Genomic DNA, 27,631 nt, shown 5'->3' with positions numbered 1-27,631 from the left:
TAATAATAATAATAATAATAATAATTAAAAAAAACACGCTTTATTTAGACAATTGAATGCAATTTTCAACATCAAATTGTATTACCATGTAGGCTTATATATGTGTAATCCCTCACTGGTCCAGGCAGGTTCCATAGTGGTCCATGGGCTTATTCTAGTCTATGTGGTCTTATATTTGTTCTGATTCAGCTCAAGATCATTGTAAAGCTATTCTGGAAAGACTTGTTTCTGCCCTGTGAATGTGACTTTTTTTTTTTTTGATTGATACCTGCTCAAATGAGTATCTAGCTTAAATACTAGTTTTAAAATCGATTCGTTTCTAATTTTTGATACTTTTGACCACCCTAAGTAGTAGCTGCAGCAGATATTTACCTTATTCTTCAGTAAATTGAATGATGAATACACCTTGAATAACCAGTTGGTCATAGCTCCGTAGAAATGAATATCAGGTAGTTTGTGGTTGAATTTTAGCTCGTCCATACCTTATATTCACGGTATGTCATTCATTTCAACTTACAATGTTCTTTCTCTACACTACCCATTTGGAGAGCATGGTGGCACCAGAGCTCACCTTTTTACGCACACTGCCTGCCCTTGTGCTGCAAGTTCTCCTCTGCTCCGTGTGGCAGCTCCTCCAACGCATTCTCCTCCACTCCTCCTCCTCCTCCCAGCCACATCCACACCACCTCGGCAGCAGCAGCAGCAGCAGCAGCAGCGAGAGAAGCCCGCCCGGGTGATGTTGTGGATCCCTCTCCCTCTCTCCCTCCCGTCTCGCTCGCTCGTCACGTGCTCGGTAATCACATTTGCAGCGGAGAAGACGGCCCCTCGCTTGGACCGTTCACTCTTCGTTTTTGCTAGGATCGGACAGCATTGCGGGGAAGTTTACGCAGAGGACGTCAAGTTTTGGAGCAGTTTTTTTTCTTTTGCATTGGACAAGGAGGAGAGTTTAGTGGATTGTGGATTTACCGAGAAGGAGACTGTATTCGGACATGGCACTTATCGCTGCTTAGATTTTCTAACGGAATATCGCTTACAAGAGATTTGGGATAACTTTGATAAACGTGGAATTGGTTTTGCAGAGTACGAGTGGAACGTATAAATGTAAGTTTGTGGAATGTATGCCTTTATTCACGAATTATATGCAACATTTTGAAATTCTGATGACTTTTTACCATGCAAAAGATAAGATTTTGTTTTAAGTGGTTTATCACTATGGCAACAGTCCTAATAAGCTATTTTACGCATTTGCGGCGTGCGAGTTGTTGAACACTGGTGGAATTCTTGATTTCATTCAAAGCATACATTATGACAGTTTGCTGGTTTACGTTTTGTACTAATGCGAAACTAAAATTTGCACATAAAAAATGATTGGAAGGTATAGGGTGTTCTTGCAATGCTTCTATTCTTTCGCAAGTCACTTAAAAACTTTACGCAAAAGTTCGTGGCCGTGAAGTCGAGCTATTTTGAACGCAGAGTTGCACCATATGACATTATAAGATCAGTAAATAGATCCTAGCATATTTAAAATGAATAGCAGGACATGCGCGTAGTCTATAGGCCTATATAAACTTTGAAAGCTCTTTATGGCGACAAAGTAAGTAAATATTTTGTTGAGTGTCTGCCCGTGTCTGGAATGCTTGCAGTTGCAGTGACATCAAAGACAACATGTAACGGATTTGCGCACAAGTTGTAACTTCGGGTTTTTGGCAATGACACAAACCTTTTGGTAACTTTTGTGCCAATGTACACTGGGCGCATTGGCCACGACATGAAGCCTGGAAGTGTAATTTACAGACCAAAAATACTTAGTTTATTTTAACTTTACCTTGAAAAAAGTGTAGCCTAGTAGTCGAATTGGCTACGTTGAAGCCAATGCGATGAGGTTCAACGTTTGGCATTGAAGCTCATCGCATTCCACGAACGTTTTAGTTTGTTCCCCCAGTACTTCCAAGTTACCGAATTCACAGTTCTTTTTGGGGGGTAGAATGTAACGTTTAGTTTAACGTTTTACGCAACAGGACCCCTTTCACTATTGGCATTTGACCATTTCGCTCCGTTATGTTTTTTACCACCACGTAACACATTTTTCCCTTGGAACTAACTATTTGAAGTCTCAATCATGTGGCACTCTCCTTCCCGTTCCCCGTGAGACATTCCACTGACCCACAGAGTTATTGTACCCCATCTGGCACACGACCGCGCGGGCTTTGTGTGGCGGCCTCCTACGCTCTACTGTCAATAGGTGTTCCTTTTTACTCAATTAATAAATTCATTAAGTCTCGGCGTAGTTCCATCCGCGCGCACTGCTTCGGGACTGCTAGATTTGCCAAGGAGAGGCCAGGCATTATGCACAGTTTTCGACGTTGAATATGGACCACAGACGCCTCCTCCCTCTTCAGGTTCTGGCACAATTGTGTCTAATTACGATAGTCTGGAGGATTCGTTAATATATGATAAGTATACATTTGTGTGAGACTCTCAAAGAAATATAGGAATATAGGAACCAGGTTGTAGTTGCAGTTGTGTTTTAAGAATAATTATTTCAAATCATATTTTCACTTCTTAATGGGAAAGTTGTTAACTGCATTTGGCCCATCCTTCAATACTGCTGGTACACCCTGTCAGGAGCAATGAGCACCCAGATCTTGATTCATCCCTACCATAGCTGGAGGATTGTATCTATTGGGCATGGTTTGTGTTGATAGGGGTGTATGTGGAGGAACCCTACTCACATACGGGGAGAACATGCATACTTTGCACAGAAAGGCGTGGGAGTCAAACATAGAACCCTGTTGCTGTGAGTGCTGGTCACTGTGCATTAAAGATGTTCTATGTAACTTTTCTGATCTGCCTTGCACCTACTTGTTGGTGTAGAGATGTTGATCTGCCTGGATGTTGATCTGCCTGGAATGTTTTACACAGTATAGATCATGGTCAGTGTGCTCATGTTTTTCCAAGGTATTTCTGAACAATAAAACATTCATTACTGAATAAATGCAAGATAGACGTGTTTAATACTATACTGTGGAATTGTACTCCATGGAGACAAGTAGAAAAAATGGCACATTGCACCTTTACAACTATTATTGTTTAGGGTTGGAAGATATTTAAGCCATTTGTATTGTTTCGCTGCAATATTGGGATCATTTATAACAAGCTCACAAGTGTGGAGTTTTCTGTGTGGAGTTTGCATGTTCTTGCATGTGTTTGTGTGTCTGGATTTTCTTGTGGTATTCTGGTTTCTAAGAACTTTAAATTTGCACACGGACTAATCCCCCAAGTATGGATCACAACCTAATAATCTGAAACCACCTTGATTTTTTTGTATTATTCAATCTAATTCCAGCAAACCTTATTTTATATACACTATAAATTGGAATCTTGGTTGTCTTGTCATTTCCCCGACACTATAAAGTCATCAAAATTGGATTAATAACAACACCTTTCAAAACTGTCAAATCACCAGGAGCATTGCCCATTTAGTTTCACAGTTGCATCTACGGTTTCTCTGAGCAACAAACTGAACAACAAAATATTGATCTAATTCACACAATATGAATCGCCTACTCATTCACGCATTCTGGGCGGAGGAGGAGATGAAAAAAGAGAAAAGAAATAAAGCTTGAAGTAAACAAACAAAAAGAGCAGTGCTGATGGATGAAACCACTACCAAACTCATGAATGCTTTTATAACTGGCCAGATTGGACGTTAGACCAGCATGAAGTCATAGCACCAGTTCTGATCAAGGGTAGGTCTAGATGCCTTATGTGAGATCAGCAAATGCACAAGCTCGGCCTCTCACGACATTAGGCTCGGGAACACACAAAGTCAGGAGTAAATAGCTCGAGTGTTGCTTTTGTTGTTGTTGACGTCATGGAGTTTGTACACTGTCATTTGGTATTTCTGGGATTGCGTGATCGTATTTTTGGAAAGCAGCACAAAATCAGATTGCTTTACAGAGTCTGCATCTAATTTAGTAAAATGTAAAATCAACGTTTATAAGTTTTGAATAAATAATATTAATATGTTTTATTTATTTAGTGCTTTTCGTTACGTTCTACTTGAATAACATTAAGTAGAAGTACAAAATAGTGGTCCAAGAAATTGCTCAAGTAAGAGTAAAAAAGTAAGTAGTAAAAAACTACTACTCAAGTAAGAGTAATGAGTAACTGTCACAGCAGTTACTATAACTGGTTAATATTATGGAAATTACGAAACATTAATGGCCCTATATTACGCAAAATTGACTTTTGTAAGCTTTAAGCCATGTTATATGTATATGTTGTTACCTCATCAAAAACATACCTGGACTTGTGTTTCGTTTCATTCACACGTTTGAGTAATCCTTTATTATTAGTCTGAACATAAATAAACATAGATCAGAGAATAGTGTAATATGGGCCCTTTAAATAATACACAAATCACAAAATTAATGTCACCAACTTACCATACAGTTGTTTCCTTATAGTTATCCAATCTCTGCCTATTGGCTTTTTTGTCACTCTCACGCACCATGACGGAGAACCGAGCTTTTGTTGCCTTAAACGTCATCACAACAAAGAGCCGTGTAGCTTTTGGCCCCTTCTATGAATACCTGCGCATTACACTAGCAAGTAGCAATTTTTTTTTTTTGTTTCCATTTGTACCAAAATTACTATGCAACACTGCCAAGACCTACACATAAATAAAATTAAATTGAAGTACTACAGAGCAGTTTGCATATGCCGTAGGCATTGAAAACGGAAATTGATCGGCAATATGGCATCTTGAGAATAAGCGATTCAAGATTGCTCAGACAAGCACGAATCACTCCCAAAACAGGTTTGAGAGGATGTATGAGAAGAGAAAACAACCATAACATGGTTAAAAGCTTGATTTACATCATAGGTCCGCTTGAACAATAGTGAACATTTATGCAACTTGGACGCTGTTTTATTTTGTTTCATTTATTTAAGTGACTTTTTAAAAACTTGCAAGAGAACTTTTGTACACAACTCTATTTCCAGTGTCATTCAGACTTCATTGTAATGTTAAAGTGGTGCGTGCCAGGACTACAGCATTGGAGCTTTGCCATCCAAAAGCAATGAGTTGAAGCCAATTTTATGATGTGACATTTTGACTAAACTTTCTGCTTTAGACTGTAATTTTTTTTTAAGTAAAATTAGCTTGGCGTACACTGCTCTGTGGTTTTGGTTGACGGCCAGACTCTACATTACATCATTGCATATTGTCATAGCACATCTGTCACAACAAGGATTGCGTATCTACTTTATTAGTGCTTCAATGTGAAATATTTGAGTTATTTCCATCTATTTTAGGAGAAATGTTGAAATGTGAAAATATGCGCAGGTACAGAGGAGGGTATAGGTCACAGACAGAGGGGATGATAACAAAAAAAGCAAGCTATAAAATTGTATGAATGAACAGAAGTTTTGACAAATCAAGACATTTTTTACAATGTAATCAATGTAAGTTTCAAGAGGTCATTTGAGTTATAGCATATAAGAAGTGAAAATAGTGGAGAGGATGTGACATTCGCCTGCCAACCATAGGGGAGCCAGTTGCTTAGGCTTGTCACGATAATTGACTTATTGTTCAATATATGAAAGCTGGAACAATATATTTTGGGCCAATTAGGCTCATCTGGTTTTCCATTAATTTATTTTAATAGATTCTTTTTCCAGACCAAGGTTTAGTTTGTTTTCATACCTGACAGTTTTACCGTGTGACCACTCTGAGGAAGGGCGCTAGTGAGAAGTCCAAACTGTCAGGTTAAACAAAGGTCAAACAAAATAATATATTTTGGGGCTCATTGTTCATCGTGTGGACAATGCCTGTGTTAAAGTGGGAGATTTGGGGTATTTTTATTGTAAAATTTTGAGCTGTAGATGGCTGAATAAGTCACACTTATGGCTAATTATTGCTTCGTTGTTGCAGCTTAGGCCTTTGAATGATACTATCTTTTAAAAAATGTTTTACTGGGATTATCTTTCATTATTATTATTGTATTTCATTATTATATTATTGTTTATCGCAATGTATCTGTAGCAAGATATCGTGCTTCAAAGTTATTGTGACAGGGGTGCCTACATTCATTGTGGTCGACAGCAAGCTACACTGATGCACTGAGGTGTGGAGTAGTTTAAATAAGGCTTAAAACAGTAGCTGTTTGCATCAAATTGAGACTTGTTTTAGTGAAAGCAACACTAGCACTGAAATTATGAGCAAATTAGTCTGGAAAAGGTGTAAGGACTTCACAAACACAGAGGAGCTGTTATTAAATTAAGTAAGTAAGTAAGTAAACTTTATTTATATAGCACCTTTCACAGATAAAATCACAAAGTGCTTTACAAAGTGCAAATAAAAATAGATAAAAATAGATAAAACAACAATAAATGTTCAACAGATAAAATAAGACAAAGAGTAGTAAATTAACTAAAAGTTTGTCTGAATAACAGTGTCTTCAGCTGCTTTTTAAAGGAGTCAACAGAGTCAGCCACACGAAGAGACAAGGGCAGGGCATTCCACAGTTTAGGGGCTACTGCTTGAAAGGACAGGTCCCCTCGGGTTTTAAACTGGGTTTGGCCTGAAGACCGGAGGGAGCGGCCAGAGGTGCAATTAGATACTAAGGTTGTTGGAACAGAGCATTTTGAGCTGTGGAGAGGTCGATAAACTTAAGAAAATTTTACTTTTTGGTGTCCTGGCAAATCCAGAATGATATCTCTCTGTATTTTTATACAGAGTGACATCAGTCTTATCATAATTTCCTCTGTTGCATCTCAAGCCCAGTCAAGTGTAATCATCCAATCAGATTTTTTTTGTTAAGCGAAGGAGCTCATTGGTCATCTATGATTTACAAACAAAATCTTAATTTTCACTTCTGATTCCACGTTATTTTTCACCCAATATTTTTTTCCTTTATTTTTTTCGATATGGATGGAACGTGTCCCCGATTGGCTAAACCACCTGTCAATCACACACAATTGAAAACAGGGAAATTTGCCAGTGACCAGACTCACATCTTCGTTAAGTATTGAAGAAGAGTTTACTCTGGATCCCTAGCAAACATTTTGGAGTAGCAGATGCAATTTTTCTACTTGAGTGACATATTATACTGTGTAACAGTAAAAGTTTTTACTTTACAACTGTGAGTAAAAGCTTCCACTGAGCCTTCAGATATGATGTCTATACTTTGATTATACCTGATTTTGTTCATTATTTAACATTTTGTTATTCTAATCATAGTAAGTTATAAATCTGATCAAAACACTCTTGCAATTAATTTCTCTTTGTAGTTTCCCCAAATACTTTTTGCCTCTCCTTGGACCACTGCCACTACAGTACCTGAGTACTGTCATTTTGAAGTTACTCTTACTTTAGTATATTTTCTGGCTGCCTTAACTTAAACTAACCTAAACACAATACATTATCTTAGTATAAACTAACTACACCACATACCATCATAAACAAAGCTATGCTAACTTGAACCTTAGCTCACGCCAATCTCCTGCACAGTAAAAGTTCACAAACACATCAACTTCTTTGGCCTGGGTCTCCACAGTGCTATCCAAACAGAACAAGGGGCTACTGTAATCTGAAGCACATGTGTTTTAAATGATGCAACCCGTGCGCCCCGAATGCAATATTAGCCCATGTCATCTTCAAAGGCGTCAGGTGTTATTTGTGATCCCCTCCATCTTAGACAAAACAGCTGAACCAACTAGCCCGGCTGGGGAAACAGAAGAGGAAAGAGGGGGCACAGGAGCCGAATCATCCCTCCTGACATGCACTTCACAAGGCTAGAGCATGGGAGCGAAAACTTCCATGTTTTCCCAATCCACGGAGCTACGGCTGGGGAATCACATGCAAGTTAAAAAGGGATAATGGATTCCCCTGTCCAGTGCCCAGGGAGGGGGTTTAACACTGATGATTTGGAAGGCTGTTGTTGGAATTAATACAGTAGACATATGTTGAAAGAGAGATTTAAGTGACTCAGTAATAAAGTGCACAGAATATAACGGAGTGGTAGAGCAATTAATAATAATAATAATAATAATAATAATAATAATAATAATAATAATAATAAAAACTGCAAGCAGTGATAAAGGCCCTCGCCACCCCTTGCGACCATGGGGTACACATCACTGCGAGAACCTGCTTTCCATTCACGCTTACATCGCCCCTCCCCCCAAAATCAGTGTCTCAGTAATACTACTCCATTCATTCCAATGAGACCAGTTATCACATTGTCACGCCTGCACGGTTGAAAATAGAGGTATGTCTTCATTGGCTTTTTTGTTCAGTATGATGAGAGGAATACGTGTACCAAATTTCAATGGTCTATGACACAATAATTATTTTTCATCCTAGTTAACCAAAACCCATATATTTCAATGAGAAATGTCAGACGTTGCCATGGCAACACCTTTGAAAATAGAAGTATGGTGTCATTGACATTTTTGTTCAGTATAGGAATAGGGATGTCCATGCCAAATTCCAAATGTTTGTGACAAAGTAATTTTTTTGAGTATCATTTAAAAGTTCAAGGGGGTGCTGTGGAGCAATGTAATATTTGACATATGTAAATTGCATAACTATGCACTCAAAATACCAGTTTTAACAAAATGTATATTAAAGCCGGAAAATAGGAAACTGCATGTTTGAGTTACGGGCCATTTAAAAATTCAAAAAACGTCTTTTTTCTTTGCAGGCTGGCCACACCCACATGTTATGATGTAGGAAAATCCAAGAGAGTTCCCTATATTCCCACATGGGTCTAGTTCATCTTGACCAATTTGTAAGTTTCTTGAATAAAAATCCACAGCGTAAAAAATCCAAATGTGAGAATTAAAATTTTGAAAAAATGGGGTTCTGCCCACAATGGCCGACTTCCTGTAGGGTTTAGAGTGGGGTCATAATATAATTTTTTACTTAACTTGACATGTTCTATGTTTGTACCAAATTTCATTTGTCTACGATGAAAAAGGTCTCTCATTGCCGTATGTATTTCAAATTTTGAGGTGGCGCTATTTAGTCATTTGAAACATAAATTTTTTTGAATATCAAAATACACATTTTTCAACCAACCTTGAATTTGGGTCCAATAAAATTGACTTTTTGTTAACGTTCAGAGGGGGTCAAAAGTGGATTTAAAGTCGCGACCAAAAATAATAATAATAATAATAATAGAAATGTTTTTTCCACCCATTATTTTTCTCCTAAACCATAACAGCTAGAGTCATGTGACTTTCTCACATTGTGCCCCATCACAAATAGGGCCCCTGTGAATTTTTTCACAAATCTACGACAAAGTGATTGTCTTCGACAAATTTTTAAAAATGAAATTTGAAGAGGGCGCTAGAGAGCCATTTTGTGAGAGAGTACCTTGATTTGCATATCATTGCATTCAGCTCACAAATGTGCATAAACACTGTATTAGCGTTTTCCCAACAAAAAATGTGTGAAAGAGAAATATTTTATTGAAATATTCCAAAAAGTATGATTTTGTTGAAAATTCACCCTGACCACACCCAAAGTCATAATCAAAATGTAATTGATAATCTTTAATCACACACGGGTTTAGTGGGATTTGGCCAAATTTGAAGTGTTTGTGATGAAAACTGTGCGAGGAAATGTCCTGAATGTGAGGTTGTGCACTTTTGTCGTTCCCGGGTTTGATCCAATATGGCCGAGTTCCTGTACATTTTAGGGCGGGGCCATAATATAATTTTTGTCATGTCCCGACATCTACTACTTTTTGATGTGAGTTCCAGATTTTTACATTGACTTTTTTCCGAGTCGGGCTCCCATTGGCCCCATGAAAATCAAAGTTTGAGGTGGCGCTACCGAGTCGGCTTTCGATATTTTTTCTCGGGGTCTTTTGTGACAATTAGAGCTCAGCGAGTTTTAATTTTTGACACCACTCACTGCCATGTCGGGGCGTGTTTACTACTTGATTTCTGCCATTTTCCATGCTCCGGACGCGGTTTTAATGAGTCCCTCGCCGGGACGGAGTCCCAGGCTCGGGCCTAATAATGGAAATTTTTTTCCCACCCATTATTTTTCTCCTAAACCATAACAGCTACAGTCATGTGACTTTCTCACATTGTGCCCCATCACAAATAAGGCCCCTGTGAATTTTTTCACACGTCCACGACAAATTGATTGTCTTCTACAAATTTTTGAAAATGAAATTTGAAGAGGGCACTAGAGAGCCATTTTGTAAGAGAGTGCCTTGATTTGCATATCATTGCGTTCATTCACAAATGTGCATAAACGCTGTATTAGCGTTTTCCCAACAAAAAATCTATGAAAGAGAAATATTTTTTTCACCCTGACCACACCCAAAGTCATAATCAAAATGTAATAAGTTTCTTAAATGAAAATCCAAGGCACGAAAAATTCAAATGTGAGAGGTAAAATTTGGGAAAAATGGAGTTCTGCCCACAATGGCCGACTTCCTGTAGTGTTTAGGGTGGGGTCATAATATAATTTTTTACTTGTCTTCACATGTTCTATGTTTGTACCAAATTTCATTTGTCTACGATGAAAAAGGTCTCTCATTGCCGTAATGTATTTCAAATTTTGAGGTGGCGCTATTTAGTCATTTTGAAACATAAATTTTTTTGAACATCAAAATACACATTTTTTTGCCAATCTTGAATTTTAGGCCATAGTTTAGTGAGTGTAGAGCATCTATTTAGTCTACAACAAAGTGCAGTACTCTGAACCCCATTCATTTCAATGGCACATTTATTATGTTACCACAGCAACATAGTTGAAAATAGAGGTATGTTCCTATTGACTTTTTTGTTCAGTTTGCCAAGCCAAATGTCCCTGCCAAATTTCAAATGGGTATGTCAAAGTAATTTTTTTGGTCCAATTCAAAAGTTCAAGGGGGCGCTGTGGAGCCAAAAAAATTCGGACACGTGTAAATTGTATATCATTTGGTGCTGATCAATATTGTAAACAAAATGTATATTAATGCCGGGAAATAGGAAACTGCATGTGTGAGTTACGCGCAATTTAATAGTTCAAAATATTGCTTATTTATTTGCAGGCTGGCCACACCCACATTTTATGATATAGAAAAATCCAAGACAGTTCACTATAATCCCACATGGGTCTAGTTCATTGTGACCACTTGGCAAGTTTTTTGAATGAAAATCCAAGGCGCAAAAAATCCAAATGTGAGAGGTCAAATTTTGAAAAAATGAGGTTCCGCCCACAATGGCCGACTTCCTGTAGGGTTTAGGGTGGGGTCACAATGTAATTTTATACTTGTCTTGACATGTTCTATGTTTGTACCAAATTTTATATGTCTACGATGAAAAAGGTCTCCCATTGCCGTAATGAATTTTGATTTTTGAGGTGGCGCTATTGAGTCATTTTGAGACATTAATTTTTTTGCACATGAAAATATATATATATATTGTTTTTTTGCCAACCTTGAATTTCAGCCAGTTTGATTAGTGTAGAGCATGTATTTAGTCTACAACAAAGTCCAGTAATCTGAACCCCATTCATTTCAATGACACATTTATTATGTTACCACGGTAACATAGTTGCAAATAGAGGTATGTTCTCCTTGACTTTTTTGATCAGTATGTCAAGGAGGATGTATGTGCCAAATTTCAAATGTCTATGTCAAACTTTGAAAAAAAAAAAATGCATTGGTGTTGTAGGGGGCGCTACCGAGTCATTTTTCAATATTTTTACAAACAAAGGTAGACAACTTTTTTTTTTTTTACACCAGTCTTGAATTTTGGATACAATAAAATTGACCATTTTGTGAGAGAGTGTGTTTATTTGCATATCATTGCGCTCTGCTCACAAATGTGCATAAATGCTGTATTAACGTTTTCCCAACAAAAAATGTGTGAAAGAGAAATATTTTTTGAAATATTCCAAAATTTGCGATTTTGTTGAAAATTTACCCTGACCACACCCAAAGTCATATTAAAAATGTAATTGATAATCTTTAACCACACATGGGTTTAGTGGGATTTGGCCAAATTTGAAGTGTTTGTGACGAAAATGTGCGAGGAAATGTCTGAATGCGAGGGTGTGCACTTTTGTCATTCCCGTGTTTGATCCAATATGGCCGACTTCCTGTACATTTTAGGGCGGGGCCATAATATCAGTTTTGTAATGTCGCGACATGTACTATTTTTTTGAGGTGAGTTTCAGATTTTTACGTTGACTTTTTTCCGAGTCGGGCTCCCATTGGCCCCATGAAAATCAAAGTTTGAGGTGGCGCTACCGAGTCGTCTTTTGATATTTTTTCTCAGGGTCTTTTGTGACAATTAGAGCTTGTCGAGTTCTAATTTTTTACACCACTCACTGCCATGTCGGGGCGTGATTACTACTTGATTTTTGCCATTTTCCATGCTCCGGACGCGGTTTTAATGAGTCCCTCGCCGAGACGTAGTCCCAGGCTCGGGCCTAATAATACAGTATTAGGGTTATACATTTGCTTTACAGTTTTGTGCACTCTTCATTTACTCCATACTTTGTAGTGGTAAGCTACTATTGTAGCCACAGCTGTCCTAGAGCAGATTGACAGAAGGGAGCTTGCCAGTCTGCACCATCAGGCCCTCCAATACATACATACATACATACATACATACATACATACATATATATATATATATATATATATACACACACACACACACACATTTTATATATATATATATATATATATATATATATATATATATATATATATATACATCCAAAATGTAAATTTTGCAATCAATGCTTTTATGTTAGCTTTCCAAATACAGCAAGTATTGCCTGTCCATAATAGCAACCTTGACGACACAGACACAATTTCTGTCTTAATCTCACATTGAATTTTAAATCCCACACAAAATCACATCAAGTAGCTCACATAGTTTGCCAGTTAACCAATGTGAATGGAGGCTGCCTGGGTCAAAGTTCAGGCATCATACAGCACTTCAGTTGGTTTAACTCTGGGCACAAACTGGTAAAGTTACCAATTGTGGTATACAATTACAAATAAAACTACTGATAAGAGGATTCCTCAGCAGTTATAAAGTTTGCCAATTTTATCAACGCTTCTGTCCTCTTTTGGGCGTGTGTATGCTGTAGCGTAGTCCTGGTCCTGATTTAACCTCCTGAGACCCGAGCTCTTGCATGATATGCTTCATTAATTTCTCTTTGTTATTTGGGCTGATTGGGACCTGATGAGTCTAAATACAAAGAATTATCTTTTTACATTATGTAGTTTCTGAGAAAAAAAAAAAAAGTAAATCAAATATGTTCATATGTGGACATTTTAATCATTTTGATGAAACATTTGAGTAATGATTTGCAAAAACTATTTATTATGACCCTGAACACAGCAACATTTGTCCTGAATGTAAAAACAAAATGAGAAACAACAATTGTGCCTCTTGGTACAATGTGTCTCCTGTGAAGAGCTGCTGACAGGAGCAGGAAGAAAAATAAAATTAAAATTAAAATAAAATATTCTAAACATTCTAAACTGTTAAAAAATAAATATATATAATATATTTGCATTGTTGCTGTTCTTGTATGCTGTTATTCTTCTTCTAAAAATTTGCATTGTGGCCTAGACAGCCCAAAATGTCTTTTCCACATATGAGGACACCAGGTCTCAGGAGGATAGGCCAATTGTTGGCAGTACTCAAAAGGCCAAATATTTTCTTTGGGAAGTACTGTGTGAAAGGTTTTAGAACCACAGCACTATTGTAAGATCTAAAAACTATAGTTTAAGAGAATAACCTACAATGTATTCCCCGCACTGCCCTATTGCTTCTTTTATTCCAACAAATTGATCCAACATGCCTGTACAAAAGTTCAGTGAGCTGTGATGGCTCTCCCTGCCCTGCCTCACGTGCCCTGGGACATGTTCAAAGCCTTGAACAGGGCACAGAGGCTCCACTCTCAAGAGGCGCAGATCTGGCAGGCTTTCAGAAGTTAGCTTCATTCTACGCCTGTCATGCCAATGTCCACTCAGCGCTGCGGTTTTCTCTATTGCCACGATCTGCTCTGGTCTGCCTGTCTTCAAAAAACGCACACTAGTGTTTTTGAGTTACTGGAGGAACTTTGCATAGAATTATAACACAATTTTTACTTGTACTTGAAAATTTAAAAGTGCTTTATTTGTGTGCTTGTGTTCATGGAGAAGAGAGAGTTTGCCATATGCCATGTATGTTATTAAACATATCTATCCTTTAGTTTAGTTTATTAAAATACCTTGAAAAACATGATTTCTAATTTTCCACTTATCTCTATGGAAATAATATTTATTTTTGCAGTTATATTTGATTCTATTGAATATATCAGATTATTAGGAGGAGAAGGAGCCCAATGGTCACCGATCATTTACAAATAAAATCAATTTCTCTCATCTCAGTTTAAGTGTTTAGTGGTTTGTTCACTGATTCTGCAGAAATCTCCTTTTCCTCTTAAGCAGCCATGTTTGTTTTGACAAGGATGACCCATGTGTGTCCCTGATTGGCTAATCCACTTTGAATTTTTTTGTGTATGAACTGCCTTGTTTAAATCGCCTGTCAATCACTGGTGACCAAACTCACATCTTCATAAAGTATTGGGTAGTAAGACAACCACAAGTATTCTTAGAGAGTCCATATCATGCTATTTTCTGAACTATGTTAATGTTGTTTCCTCATCAAAAATACCTGGAGTTGTGTTTTTGTTTTGTTTTTTCATTCAGACACAAACCCTGCATATTTAGTTTTTATTTGAAACTGAAAACACTCTGTTCCACCTGGTGATGTCATATGGTAATACAGACAGACTTATAATTATGTGTGAATGAAACAAAACACAACTCCCGGTATTTTGTTTTTGGAGAAGGTAACACCATTATAACATGGCTTAAAACTCAGAGAGGCTATTGTGTATAATATAGGACCTTTAAGTAACAGTTTTATATTCTCACCCCTCTTGTGATTATGAGTAATCATTTGAGTAGACTTGCTCACGGTTTATGCAGCTGTCCCCTCTGGGCCTTTGAAGGACTATTCTTTAGAACTCTTAATTAAATGTGGATAGCTGCAGCGGTATCATTGTGCCTGCCTGGGACCACGTAAGAGTGTTTGGGCTGTATTCTGGAGACATGTCAGATAATTATAGGGAATTGTAATAATGGTGTGCAGATAATACCTACGGAGGGTAACTGCGGAAAAACAATGACACATGGGTCTAGCTGAAAAACCTAAGGAAAGTGGTGTTAAGCAGTTCAACCTGTCAAAGGTTAAAGAAGACATATGCTTTTGTCTGCTATATATTTACAACACCAGTGGATCATTATGTTATATTTTTGTTGCAATGTTGATCTAAAACAACTTAAAGGTCCTGTTGTATAACCAATTTTCTCGCCCCCTGTAAGCAGCTCTTAAAGCAGACCAATTATGCAAAATGTGGTGGTTTCCTCTTCTCATTTACTCTCTTGAAATTGTATTCGGAGTGAGTTGTGCATGTTTTAGCAATCTTTCAAGACGCTGTTTTGCCTATCAATCCCACCGCTGGTACACACCCTCTGCTGCCTACTTACTTTGTTCTTTGATTTTATTTTCTTGATCAGTGATATTCATAGGATTTGTCAATGTTGCACAGTCATTTTGTTACAAATGATCAATCTGCTGCTATCCATCAGAAAAGTGATCAGGTGCTGACAGCTTCACGGCTTTTTGTGGTGATGACGTTTACGGTGATGTCAGCTCCCTTTGGGCATCGTAGTTTTCTAACGTGGAAGTGGACTTGTTTCTTTTATTAAGTTGTTTTAGATTAATATTGCAATTTAAAATGTGCAGAATATAACATAATGATCCATGGGTGTCATAGATTAGAAATAGAGATCAGAAACAAGCAGAGTCTTCTTTAAGGTTAAAATAAGTCTGCTGTGTACTTGGATCAAGGTTGACGAGTACGGCAACATGGATTTATGCATTATTCAAGTTATTATTGATGTCAGTAGTAATTAATTCATCATCATATATTATAATATATATAGTATTATAAGCGGTTTGTGTCTGCGTCTACTTATAATGTTATATTGTTGGAGAATCAGGAAGTGCATGTTAGCATGCTGGTTGTTGGTAGATTTACTGTGACAGCAAAACTTTGCTATACATTGTTTCCTAACACTTTTTTTTTTCCAGATGAATAGCTATTTTTGCATGAACTCCTGTACAAATGTATTCTTGTGAGTGCAGTTTGGGTCAGATACATAAGAGATATGTAATAGTTTTGAGAGCTAATTGCAAGTCAAATTCCTTCTCATTGTTGAGTGCTGTGTGTGTGATGATAGCTGTGGGCTTGAATAGCCCCTGACAAAAAACAAAACAAACATTTTGTACTGACAAAATCTTTGAAAAAGTTCAAGACAAAAAGCTTCAGCAGACTGCCCTGGCTCCTAATCAATCTACCGTAAATTTCGGACTATAAGCCCTACTTTTTTTCCACGCTTTGAACCCTGCGGCCTATACAGCAGTGCGGCTTATTTATGGAATTTTACTGGATAATGGCCCCTGGGGGGCGCTCTCTAGCTGTAAACGTAAAAGTGAGACAGACGTGGGGAAAGATTCTGCTCTGAAGAATTCACTAGTTTTGATTTTGAACAATCATTTTGCACATCATGAAATGGATATGATGCAGTTTTTAAGATAAAAAAGGAAATAGAGCAGGGGTCGGCAACCTGTAACATGCAAAGAGCCATTTGGACCCACTTTCCACGTAAAATAAAACACTGGGAGCCGCAAATACTTTTTGACATCTAAAATGAAGATAACACTGTGTATAATAATAGTAATAATAATAATAATGTAATGGAATAATGTAGGTTTTATTTTCACGGACAAGCCTTCTACACGTGGCAGATAAATATGGCAAAAATAACTTAAGTGCATAAAAAAATACAACTCACCAAACCGCTGCATCAGTGTGAGTCCTGCGCTGATTATGTGATTATGTCTACTCTGCTCCGCAGTTTCTTTCAAACCCCCCCCCCAAAACTCTAAAGGTGTATCGTTTAATCCCAGGTGCTTAGTCTCCATGTGCCAAAGCAGTTGTGAAGGTTTCATTGCCTCATTTGCTTTTCCCGCATATTACGCAGAGCGGACTCTGCGCGTGAGTCACCTGTAGCAACAAACCCAGATTTTAAGTAGGCATTGTCTGTTAAATTTATCTTTCTTTTTCTTGGAGATTGTAGTCTCCTCTTCTGGCTCCTCAGTTGTCCTTTTCCCCTTTGTTAAAAGCTCTCCAAAGACTTTTATTTTGGCTAATTTTCACTCGCTTGTGGCTCTACTTTTGTGCGTCGTGTCTGATGTGTTATACGTGATACGCCATCGCGGAGACAAGAGCAGATAATATACTTGCTACTACATCAAATAGATTTCTGTGGTGATTTTCAGCAGGATTTTCATGGTACATCTACGGACGAGCTTATTAGTGTGTCATTAGGGACGGGCGAAAGTTGCTCCTGACCCCTGTGTGCACAGCGTCTGAAAATCAGGGCTCTTTATGCAGGACTGTGAGCTGTGTCAGTGTCTGTGTCTCAGAGACGTGAGCGGTGTTTGTTTTGAACATTGTTCCGCGAGTGTGACACTTATTTTGAGCAACGAAAAATAAGAAAATATAATTTTATTTTAAGATCATAATAATCTTCCAATTTAAACTACAATAAAAAAGAGCTAACAGAAATAAAATACACTTCAATTAAATACTTAAAATTTATTTTCCCAAGCCACGCAGAGCCGCAGTATAAGGCTGAAAGAGGCGCATGCGGCTCCGGAGCTGCGGGTTGCCGACCCCTGAAATAGAGCCACTGCACGTAAGCTCGGCGTCAATGAATCCAACTTGGTCAATGTTAAAAGACAACAAAAGTTTTCAGAGGAAATAAAAGCAGATTTTCCGTGTTGGTGCAGCTTTATTTTCTAAACCTGCAGATGTGTTCATCCTGTGTTGATGTCGTGTTGGTGCCAATTTTCAGGCACAGTTAAAAAAAAGCGTGTTGGTGCACCGTCTTTCTGTGTAAATATCTCATGTTACAATATGAAAACCTGCAGCTTATATTCAGGTGCGGCTTATACATGGACAAAATTGATTTTCTTTTCAAATTTAGCTGGTGCGGCTTATATTGAGGTGCGCTCTGTAGTCCGAAACTTACGATACTTGTATGTGATGATCGTTGTGGGCTTGAATAGCCCCTGACAAAAAAACAAACCAAACATTTTGTACTGACGAAATCTTCGAAAATGTTCAAGACAAAAAGCATCAGCAGACTGCCCTGGCTCCTAATCAATCTTCTTTTTTATTTGGTCAAAATGTTAAATAATAAAAAAACACATTTTATTGCTGATTGCTACCACTGTGAACTCATTAGCTTTTCTTTTAGCAGAGGTAGGTAAAGTAGTCAACAACCATAGATTAATGTTTCACAGTATGACCATTTAACGTATTTATCTCCATGGAGGCAAGCAAATTATGACACTAGACCAAATTGCAGGACAGATCTGTGGATAGGCAAGCCCACTCATATGAAAAATACACACCTATGAATAAATATTGTGTAATGCAATATTGCCAACAGTAAATAACAAAACAAAAATATCTCCATGTAGACAAGAAGCAGGCAAATGCTACACCAAAAGAGTTACTTTACATTTATAATAGAAACACAAATGTTCAAAACATTTCCTATTGTCAACATAAAGCTTTTGTCATATTTAGAATTACTCAAAGTGGGAAGTGTGTCAATACTGGCTTGTCAAAACCTGAATCTCATTGATGTTAGAAGCTAAGCAAGACCAGGTCTGGTTAGTACTTGGATGGGAGGCTGGTAGGAATACCAGGTAGCGCAGTAGGGTGCCAGGGGCAAAAAAAAAACAAACCCAAAAAACAAAATAAATGTTCTGGTAGTCAGAAAGGCCGCTTCAGTCAGAAGTAAATTAATAGCTCAATGTAAAGTGCTCTGGGTGTCTTGAAAAGCATTATATAAATCCAATCCAATTAAAATATTTACTCATGTATGAATACTACTCCATCCATCCATTTTTTTCCACTTATCCGGGGCCGGGTCGCGGTGGCAGCAGTCTAAGCAGGGACTCCCAAACTTCCCTCACCCCAGACACGTCCTCCAGCTCCTCCGGTGGGATCCCAAGGTGTTCCCAGGCCAGCCGAGAGACATAGTCCCTCCAGCGTGTCCTGGGTCTTCCCTGGGGCCTCCTTCCCTCCCTGAACCGCCACCTTAACGTGGTGGAGGGGTTTGAGTGCCCGAATGATCCTGGGAGCTATGTTGTTGGGGGCTTCATGCCCCTGGTAGGGTCACCCATGGCAAACAGGTCCAGGGGGACGGGTCAGACGAAGAGCGGTTCAGAAGCCCCTTATGACAAGTGTAAAAACAAGGCTGTTTACGTTGCCCGGACCGGCATTACCGGGGCCCCACCCTGGAGCCAGGCCTGGGGTGGGTGCTCGACAGCGAGTGCCTGGTGGCCGGGCCTTTCCCCACGGGGCCTGGCCGGGCTCAGCCCGAAGGAGTGACGTGGGGCCGTCCTCATGTGGACCCACCACCCGCAAGAGGATCCGTAAGGGGCCGGTGCTTGAAGATCTGGGCGGCAGTCGAAGGCGGGGGCCTCGACGACCGGATCTCTGAATACTACTCTGAGAATTAAAAATTCTTTAGTAAATATACTTCAGTAAATGTAACTCAAGTACTTCTACTGAATACTACCCACTTTGGCTTATTATATAAAACATATATAACATAATATATAAACAAAATTGCAATGGCTTAATTAAAACTATCTATCTTTTGGGTCAGACTTTGTTATCTTGTATGATGTGATAAGGAAGTGGTAATTTGTCAAAAGAGAAAGCGCAATAGGTTATAAGAAAAATGAAAGGATTTATCTCCAAGAGAATTTGTCAGGCTTAAAGGCACAAAAGCAATCCAGACCTCAGTGTTGGCAAGATGGAGAGCTGTGGTCACACTACAGAATGCTTCCATTGTGTTCAAACTGAGTTAATTTTCTCCATGTAAATCCCATACACTGGAATTAGTGAAGGATTTTATACAAAGTGGGTCAGGTCTTTTGATGACGTCATGGAAAAGTTACCTGTAGTAACCATAGTTCCAAACAGTTGTTTTTTTATTGTTTTATTTAAATTATTTTGTTTAAACTGCTATTTATTTAGAGCTCAATTCAGAGTGCTACATACATCAACCTGATTGATAAGCTGCACCTTATAGATGCACTTTCTAGGCAAAGCAATAGCATCCACAGGGAGACTAGTGGGAGCTGGTCCACCCGAAGTTACATAGTGCACCTTTAACAAGCTCAGTCCTATGTAGCTACTTGTTTAGTCCCTGATTTTTCTAATTTCTTGTATGCAGTTTGTTTACTGTAATTAACAACATCAGATATGCAAATTAAGTAATGACAGAATTACAGCCCATGGGGTTAATCCTGAAAAAAGTAATCCCTGTTTTGTTATGTAATGTGACAAAATGTTATAATTGAACTGGTGAGAGGCTTCGAGATCTGGGCCAATAATGCAAAGGGAAAAAAAACATAACGTTGGAATCTTAACCACAGCATGCCTGGCTTACAAAACGCTCGCTTTGCAAGTAGCTATTCTCAACTACTATTTTCCTCCAATTTGCTTTCCCCGAAAGCAACAAGCATATATTTATTCTTACCATTTATAACCCTATGTTTGAGGTAAAACAGAGCTAGCATAAACCTCTGTATGTGCATGACAGGGTGCTGTACTTAGCCTATGTATTTGCTGCTCGGTAAAAATATGTCTTTTTAAATGAGTTAAAACAATGTGTTTTTTAGCACATATCTCTCAGGACTTATGGAACCAGGGCATGGTGAAGTTAGCTTAGCCCACCACACCTGTTGGATCCATTAGATCCACTCTGCAGAAGTCCGAACAGATCAAGAAAAGAATAGTTAACATGGGGTGGTGTTCTGTGGGAAACTGGGGTTTTGTACATCGGAGAGAAGGAAAAAAAAGTTAAATAAATAAGTAGTACAATTCAATGGAAGTTTTTAAAAGTTCAAAGTTGTCTGAGTGTTGTCATGTGTTGTTGAGCAAAAAGCAAGCTTACCCGGAAGTTATTAGACATAATCTGTTTTCTAAAATGCAATAAATTAAAGTATGTAACACCAGGTTAATCCTTGCTCTTTAAAGATGTACATCGTAACCTTTCTGGTGCAAGGTTTCTCCTGCTGTCTCAAGTGAGATATTATTACTTCGGCTGCCTGGGCCTTTGTGTGTGGAGTTTGAATGGTCTCCATGTGTGTGGGTGGGTTTCCTCCAGCCACTCCGGTTTCCCTCATCAACCAAAAATGTACACAATAGGTACAATTCTCCAGATAAGATAGTCCAGACCGAATCGAGCTCAAGATCTGAAGATGAGTCCACTGTCAGGTTTCCCCAGTGCCATTGAAGGATCAAAAACCAAGGACATATTTCCCTACAAGGACAATAAAGGCTAACCTTAAGCTTATCTTGTATTTATTCAATTACAGGTGTTTTTATTGGCCAAAATATCTTGGAAAAACATGCATTCTTACTGTGAACAATGTCGCCTCTACACAGATCTGAGCTGTAACTGTAGGTGACAAGCAGGTGAAAGCACGTAACTCCTGGTGATCTCTACAAAGATAGATAAGTTTAATGCTGTACTGTAGAACATTCAAGGCAAAGCTGTATCATCTCCATGGAGACAAGCATGTGTTGGAAGATTACATAGTGCTTGTACATTTTTCATTTAAAGTAATCCCTTAAATTGATGTGACAACTTTGATGAAGAGCTTCATACGTTTGCACAATGCATTTTGTCACACCCATAGACTGTATCAAGAAGTGGACTAAGTGAGTGTGATGTCACCCATAGCATTCGGCTCCAGCCAAATCAATCTCATTTGAAATTCCGACCGCAAGTATCATAGAAACCAAAGATCCAATCTGGAGCTAGGCTGTTGGCTACAAGCTGGTTTAGCAGAGAGTGGGTGCTTAGGAACGCTGTTAATCAAACTTGTTGGTAACACTAGCGGGAATGACTGGGCAAATGTGCCTGATTTGTCTGATATCAATATTCACATCTTGATTTACTGACACAATAGCAAAATAAAAATACCAGGAATAGCAGGCTGAATAGCAGTACAGCATGCTAATGTAACACATTACAACCAACTGTTTATGTAAGATATTAACAATTAATCAAATACGCTACGCTAACATAACATATGCTGGTTTGTCCACAAACATGAGAGACACGAGAGTTCTTTTCACTGATGTTTATTGTGGTCTTAACACATAAAATATAACATAACCTCTGGCTCATATTACATATACACACAAAACTGCATATGAACGCATGGAAAGTATACATAGCACTTTGGCCTGCTAGTAAACAAACCGGTGAACCGAAAACTTTATATTTTACTTTTCAGTTGTTTCTTAAATAGTGCTCTGTCAGGCAAGACTTCACGTTAGAGTAAAAGGCTGATCCAGAAAACAGGAAGTAGTTTTCGTGACCTTAAACTAAGCTTATGACAAACTAAACATTTACAATATTGTTTCAATTTTATGGGAAAAGATGAGTTTCACTTGCTAGGTGCAATATCTGAACTCGTAAGATGCTGGACAGTCAGTGTGACCAGGCTGTTCTGAGATAAAACATCAAATGCTGCCAAGTGAATTAACAGCAGTCCAGGTCACAACACAAGACAATGGGTTTTAACATCCATGCCAAGTGCCAAAAGTGCAGTGTATTTTCTTTTTGGTAACAGAAGAGTTGAAGGAACAGTGTCTCCAGTGCGGGACTTATACTGTGTTTCACAGTCAAAATGTTGTGCTTAATAATATTCACATTCAGTCAAAGTCTGCAATGTCTTTGTGTAAAGTTGAAACCAAACACATAATATGAAACAAACTCTGACAAGAAACTCCTCCTTGGTCGAGGTAAAAGTATAATTCCCAAGTAAATATGTGTGCATGTGCGTAAAGATGCAGCCAAATAAGTCCACGTAAAGTGCCATAATCATCTTCCTTCGCTCAGGAAACCCCAGAGTGAAATCTTAGTTATTAAAACAAAAGCATGTCCTCCACAGCGGTGCTTTTGTTATTAATCGCCATAAGGAGAAAACAAAAGTGAAACTTAAGTGCGTCCACATGAGCTCCAGCTGGCAAATATTAGTATAATAATAACCTCATAATTACGTAGTTATTGAATTTATGATTAGGTATCGTTACAACTCCCTTCAAAGAATAGTTCTAAATTTGATTTATTGTCCCCTCCTAGATCAAACTGAGAGTTTCACCCCTAATTCCAAATGAAAAATGATCACCTTTATGGTCTTATAAATGAAGAGGGGAAATTAAGTATGAAATGTATAAAAGAAAACGAGAGGTAAATTTTCTTACAGGTATTACAAACACAACAGCGCCATCTAGTGGTCAAATAAGTGAACTGTAACATGTATAATCAACTGTTACATAACACATACGTAAATAGTACATGAAGCATAGACAGTGAACTGAATACGTGTCTGGTATGTTAACATAAGATATTAACAATTAATCAGATAACTATAGCATAAAAAACAAGTTAACAAATTTACTCTCAATCTCACGCCAAATCACTAAATCCATTGAATTCTTCATCCTCGGTGTCGCTTTTGAACAACTCTGCCTGATATATTTTAATAATTTCACATATAGATCGCTTCTGAGTATAAGTCGACTTATAGTCCGGAAAATACGGTACTTCATGTAGGTGGCATAGTAGGTAATATTCTCACCCTACAACAACAAGGTCCAGGTTCAATTTTGTAACGTATGGAGTTTTTGCATGTTATTCACATCATTACATGGATATAATGGTTTATTGTAATATTCAAATGATTCTTATAACAGGAATGGTCTCTGGAGTGTTATCCGTGTTGGCAAACTTCTCCTGAATCCAACTGAGGATATTAGCATTTTGGATATTCCTCCCCTAAATAACACAGTACTAGAACTGTAACCAAGAATCTGAGTGCACCCACTATTACAACACTGCCATGTTAGAAGAGGGAGGAAGAGAGAAGCAGGGTGGAGAGAATAAGAGAGGGGAGATGAAAGAAGGGAGGGAGGGAGAGAGGGAGGAGGAGAGGGAGATGAGTAGGGGTGAAAGAGAGGGAGAGAAAATGAGAGAGGAAGAAGGGAGGAGAGACAGGGAGAGAGAATGAGAGAGAGGGATGAATGGAGAGAGAAGGAGAGCAGAAGGGAGAGAGAGAGGGGAAGGGAGCGAGAATGAGAGAGGGAGAGAAAGTGTGAGAGGGCCAGAAGACGAGTGGGAGGGAGAGCGTGAGGGGGCAAGAGAAAGGGAGAGAAAGTGAGAGAGGTAGGGAAGAAGAGAGAGAAAAGCAGGGAGAGGGAATGAGAGAGAGCGGGATAAAAGAGGGGAAGAGAGGGAGAGATAAAAAAAGTAGAGGATGGAAGAATAAGAGACAAGGAAGGGGGAAGACCGAAGGGAGGGAGAGCGAGACGGGAGGTGAGAGAGAGGAATAGAGACAGAGATGGAGGGAAGAAGGGAGGGAGAGATTGGGAGAAGGAAAGATGATGAGAGAAAGGAAGACAGAATGAGGGGGGATAAGAGGGGAAGAGCGAAAGCATAAGTGGGAGGGAGGGAAGATGGGAGGGGAAGATTGAGCAGAGAGAGGTAGAATGGGAAAGCACAGAGGGAAAGGCAGACTGTTAAACTGTTTAAACTGAAATCATTCTGTTTTTGTGTTGTTTTTATGCCTTTTAATTTCAGTTAGAAAGAAAGATGGTTTAGAATGGCTAGGAAGGTTCTTTTAAAATCAGAATGGGTTGCAATAGTTCAAAAATATAAAATAATTCACTGTATTTTAGGAAATTGTTATAAAACAATTTACAATAAACAAATCTGTTTTTAATTTGTGGATTCAAGCTGAAGTCAAAAAATAAAATAGGAGTGTAATGCTGCTGTGACAAAATGAGTATGTTATGGGCTATATAGACCTTATAAACATGGTGGAACTGATATAAACATAATGCTAAAGCTAAAAAAGTTTAGCATAGGGTGACATGGAAGAGCGTCATCATGATATAACTTTTGAATATTGTTACAGAAGTTGGCTTCATAGATTCATAGTTCTATATAAGTGGACATAGCTTACCCGCTAGCCACTACATTCCAAATAGGAAGTGAGCACGAGCACGCTTCTGACTCCATTGACTCCCTTGAGCTCCAATTCACTTTGTATTGAAAAAACTGTGGCCCCTCTCTACTGCTGTCAGGTTCACCATTTTGGTCTTAAAATGTTTGTATTAATCCGTTTTACATGATCCTGGTATTTTTTATTCCACTGTTGTGTCTATAAATCAAGATACAAACATTTATCACAGACAAATCAGAAGCCTTCTTTCCCCGAGGTTGCTCTCGCTAGCAAGAGTTTTGATTGACACCGTTGCTAAGTGCAGGCTAAACCAGCAGTGCGAGTGGGAAGGGGCGTTGAACAATCTTGCTTCAGATTGGCTGTTTGGTTGCTATGATACTGATCCTGGTCGGAATTTAAAATATGGAACTTGGCTTCAAGTTCGCCCCCTATAACTACTAGTCTTGATGAACTTCATTTGACTGACAACTGCTATAGGTGACATCACACTCACTTAGTCGAGTTAGAGGTTAAAGCGTGCACCTAATAACCCAAAGGTTGGTGGTTCAATGCCCGCTCCAGGGATGTTGTGGTTATGTCCCTGCGCAAGACACCTAATCCATCAAGTGTAAATATAGTATGCAGGGAAGTGATTGGTGTAGATTTGCTAATTTATTACTCAACTCTGTGTAACAAAACTACCTTATGGAGTGAATAAATAATGCACAAAAAACACTTTCAGGTTCCATAGTGGTCCATGGGTGTATACTAGTCTATGTGGTCTTATACTTGTTCTGATACAGCTCAAGATCATTCTAAAGATATTTAGGAAAGGTTAATTTCTGTATTGTGAATGTGGCCTTCTTAGTACTGATACCTTCTAGTTTTCCATTTCTTCACATGAATTATGACAAATGTGATTTTGACACAACTTCAGACGAGGAGCAACCAGAGTCAGATGTGATGTCATACCCTGCAGTGTGGACAGGATCCCCTCTGTCTGCACTTCTCTCTCTTTCTCTCCACTGTTTGCTCCTCTCTCTGTGTCTTCACCCAGTCTGCCCCCATCTCTCTCTCTCTTTCCCTCCGCTCTGTTTGCCCCTCTCCCTGTGTATAGTCTCTCTCTTTTTGCTGAGTTTGTCTCTTTCTCTCTCTCTCTCTCTCTGCTCAGTTTCTCTCACACCTCTCTCTCTTTTCAATCTGTCTCTATCTCTGTCTGTTTAGTCCATCTCTCTCTCAGTTTTCTCTGCTTCTCTCTGTTCAGTTTCTGCCTCACCCCTCTCTCTCTTTTCAGTCTGTCACTCTCTCTCTCTTTTCAGTCTGTCTCTGTTCAGTCGGTCTGTCTGTGTCTCTGTTCTGTCTGTCTCTTGCTCTCTTTATGCTCAGTTTCTCTCTCCCTCTTCAGTCTGCCTCTCTACCCCTTTCTGTAACCTTCTGTCTCTTTCGCTCTTTCTCACTGTCCTCCCTCTATTTCTACCACCCTTCCTACCTAGTTCTTTCTCTCACAATCTCGTCAGTCTACCTCTCTCTCTTTCTCTATATCTTTATCCTGGTCCCACTCAGTGTCTGTCTTTCTTTCTCAGTCTACCTTTCTGATTCTCTGATTTTTAAAAATGTGAAAAACAAAACTTCCTTGCTTATCTTATGCTTTCAGAGCATTCTAATTATTCACCCTGATGAGTTTATGAGTGCTTTTGACAACTCTCATAGACCAGAGCAGCCATAGAGGCATCACAGTAATGCTACCTGATGTATAGGCTTACTATGACTTTATAGATGCATAGTGGGTTATGAGAAAACAACATTATACCATGGGTAAAACTTCAAAACTTCAAAAATGACCATCAGAAACCCATTTGTACTTGGAAACAATACAAGTAATATTAGACTACTGTGAGTATGTTTTTACAATGTAACAATTTTATATATAACATGGTTGAAAACTCACAAAGGTCAATTCTGTATATTGCCTTATTAAAATAATATTAACGCTCCCATATTTACATTTCACTTACTTGAATGATTTGTATCCGTTCACCTTAGAGCCTAGTTCTTCATATATTCCTGTGTTGAAAAATGCATGGGTGTGCAAGTGGGATGGATCAATCTTTTAAATGTTGTTAAGAGTGTTTTAGAAGTACGGAGCTTAATGTGGCAACAAGCATAAATATTGAATATGGTGGGTGTCTGTGAAGCATGCGGGCTCTGGGATGGTAAGCCAGGCTCTTCAGACGTCTGGGACTCCAAAGCTTTGAGGAGGGAACACCACTCCAGCTCCCTCTGCATTTCCTTATTTAAGTAGGACACATATGCTTACAAACATCTTATCTGACTTTTAAATGGCACATCGTGTTTTTTGAAAGTAGCACTGAGAAACGTCTGGTGGAGGATTTCTTTGGATTATTGCATTGAGTAGAATGTTCCACAGTATGGC

The 27,631-nt window shown here is 38.6% G+C and overlaps 1 protein-coding gene across 1 annotated transcript in view; it reads left to right on the top strand.

Annotated features, from left to right (window-relative positions):
* Positions 1-1,050: 1,050 nt before the first annotated feature.
* Positions 1,051-27,631, top strand: part of LOC117380430 (protocadherin-16-like) — a 392,551-nt gene continuing 365,970 nt past the window's right edge. The window contains exon 1 of the mRNA XM_033977238.2: positions 1,051-1,101. The gene's annotated coding sequence lies outside the window, so the exon portion shown is untranslated. The remainder of the gene's footprint in view (positions 1,102-27,631) is intronic.

The sequence above is a fragment of the Periophthalmus magnuspinnatus genome, chromosome 13 (assembly GCF_009829125.3).
Source record: "Periophthalmus magnuspinnatus isolate fPerMag1 chromosome 13, fPerMag1.2.pri, whole genome shotgun sequence".
Lineage (NCBI taxonomy): Eukaryota > Metazoa > Chordata > Actinopteri > Gobiiformes > Gobiidae > Periophthalmus > Periophthalmus magnuspinnatus.
The sequence above is the reverse complement of the archived record's forward strand: the minus strand, read 5'-3'. Positions and strand labels throughout refer to the sequence as shown.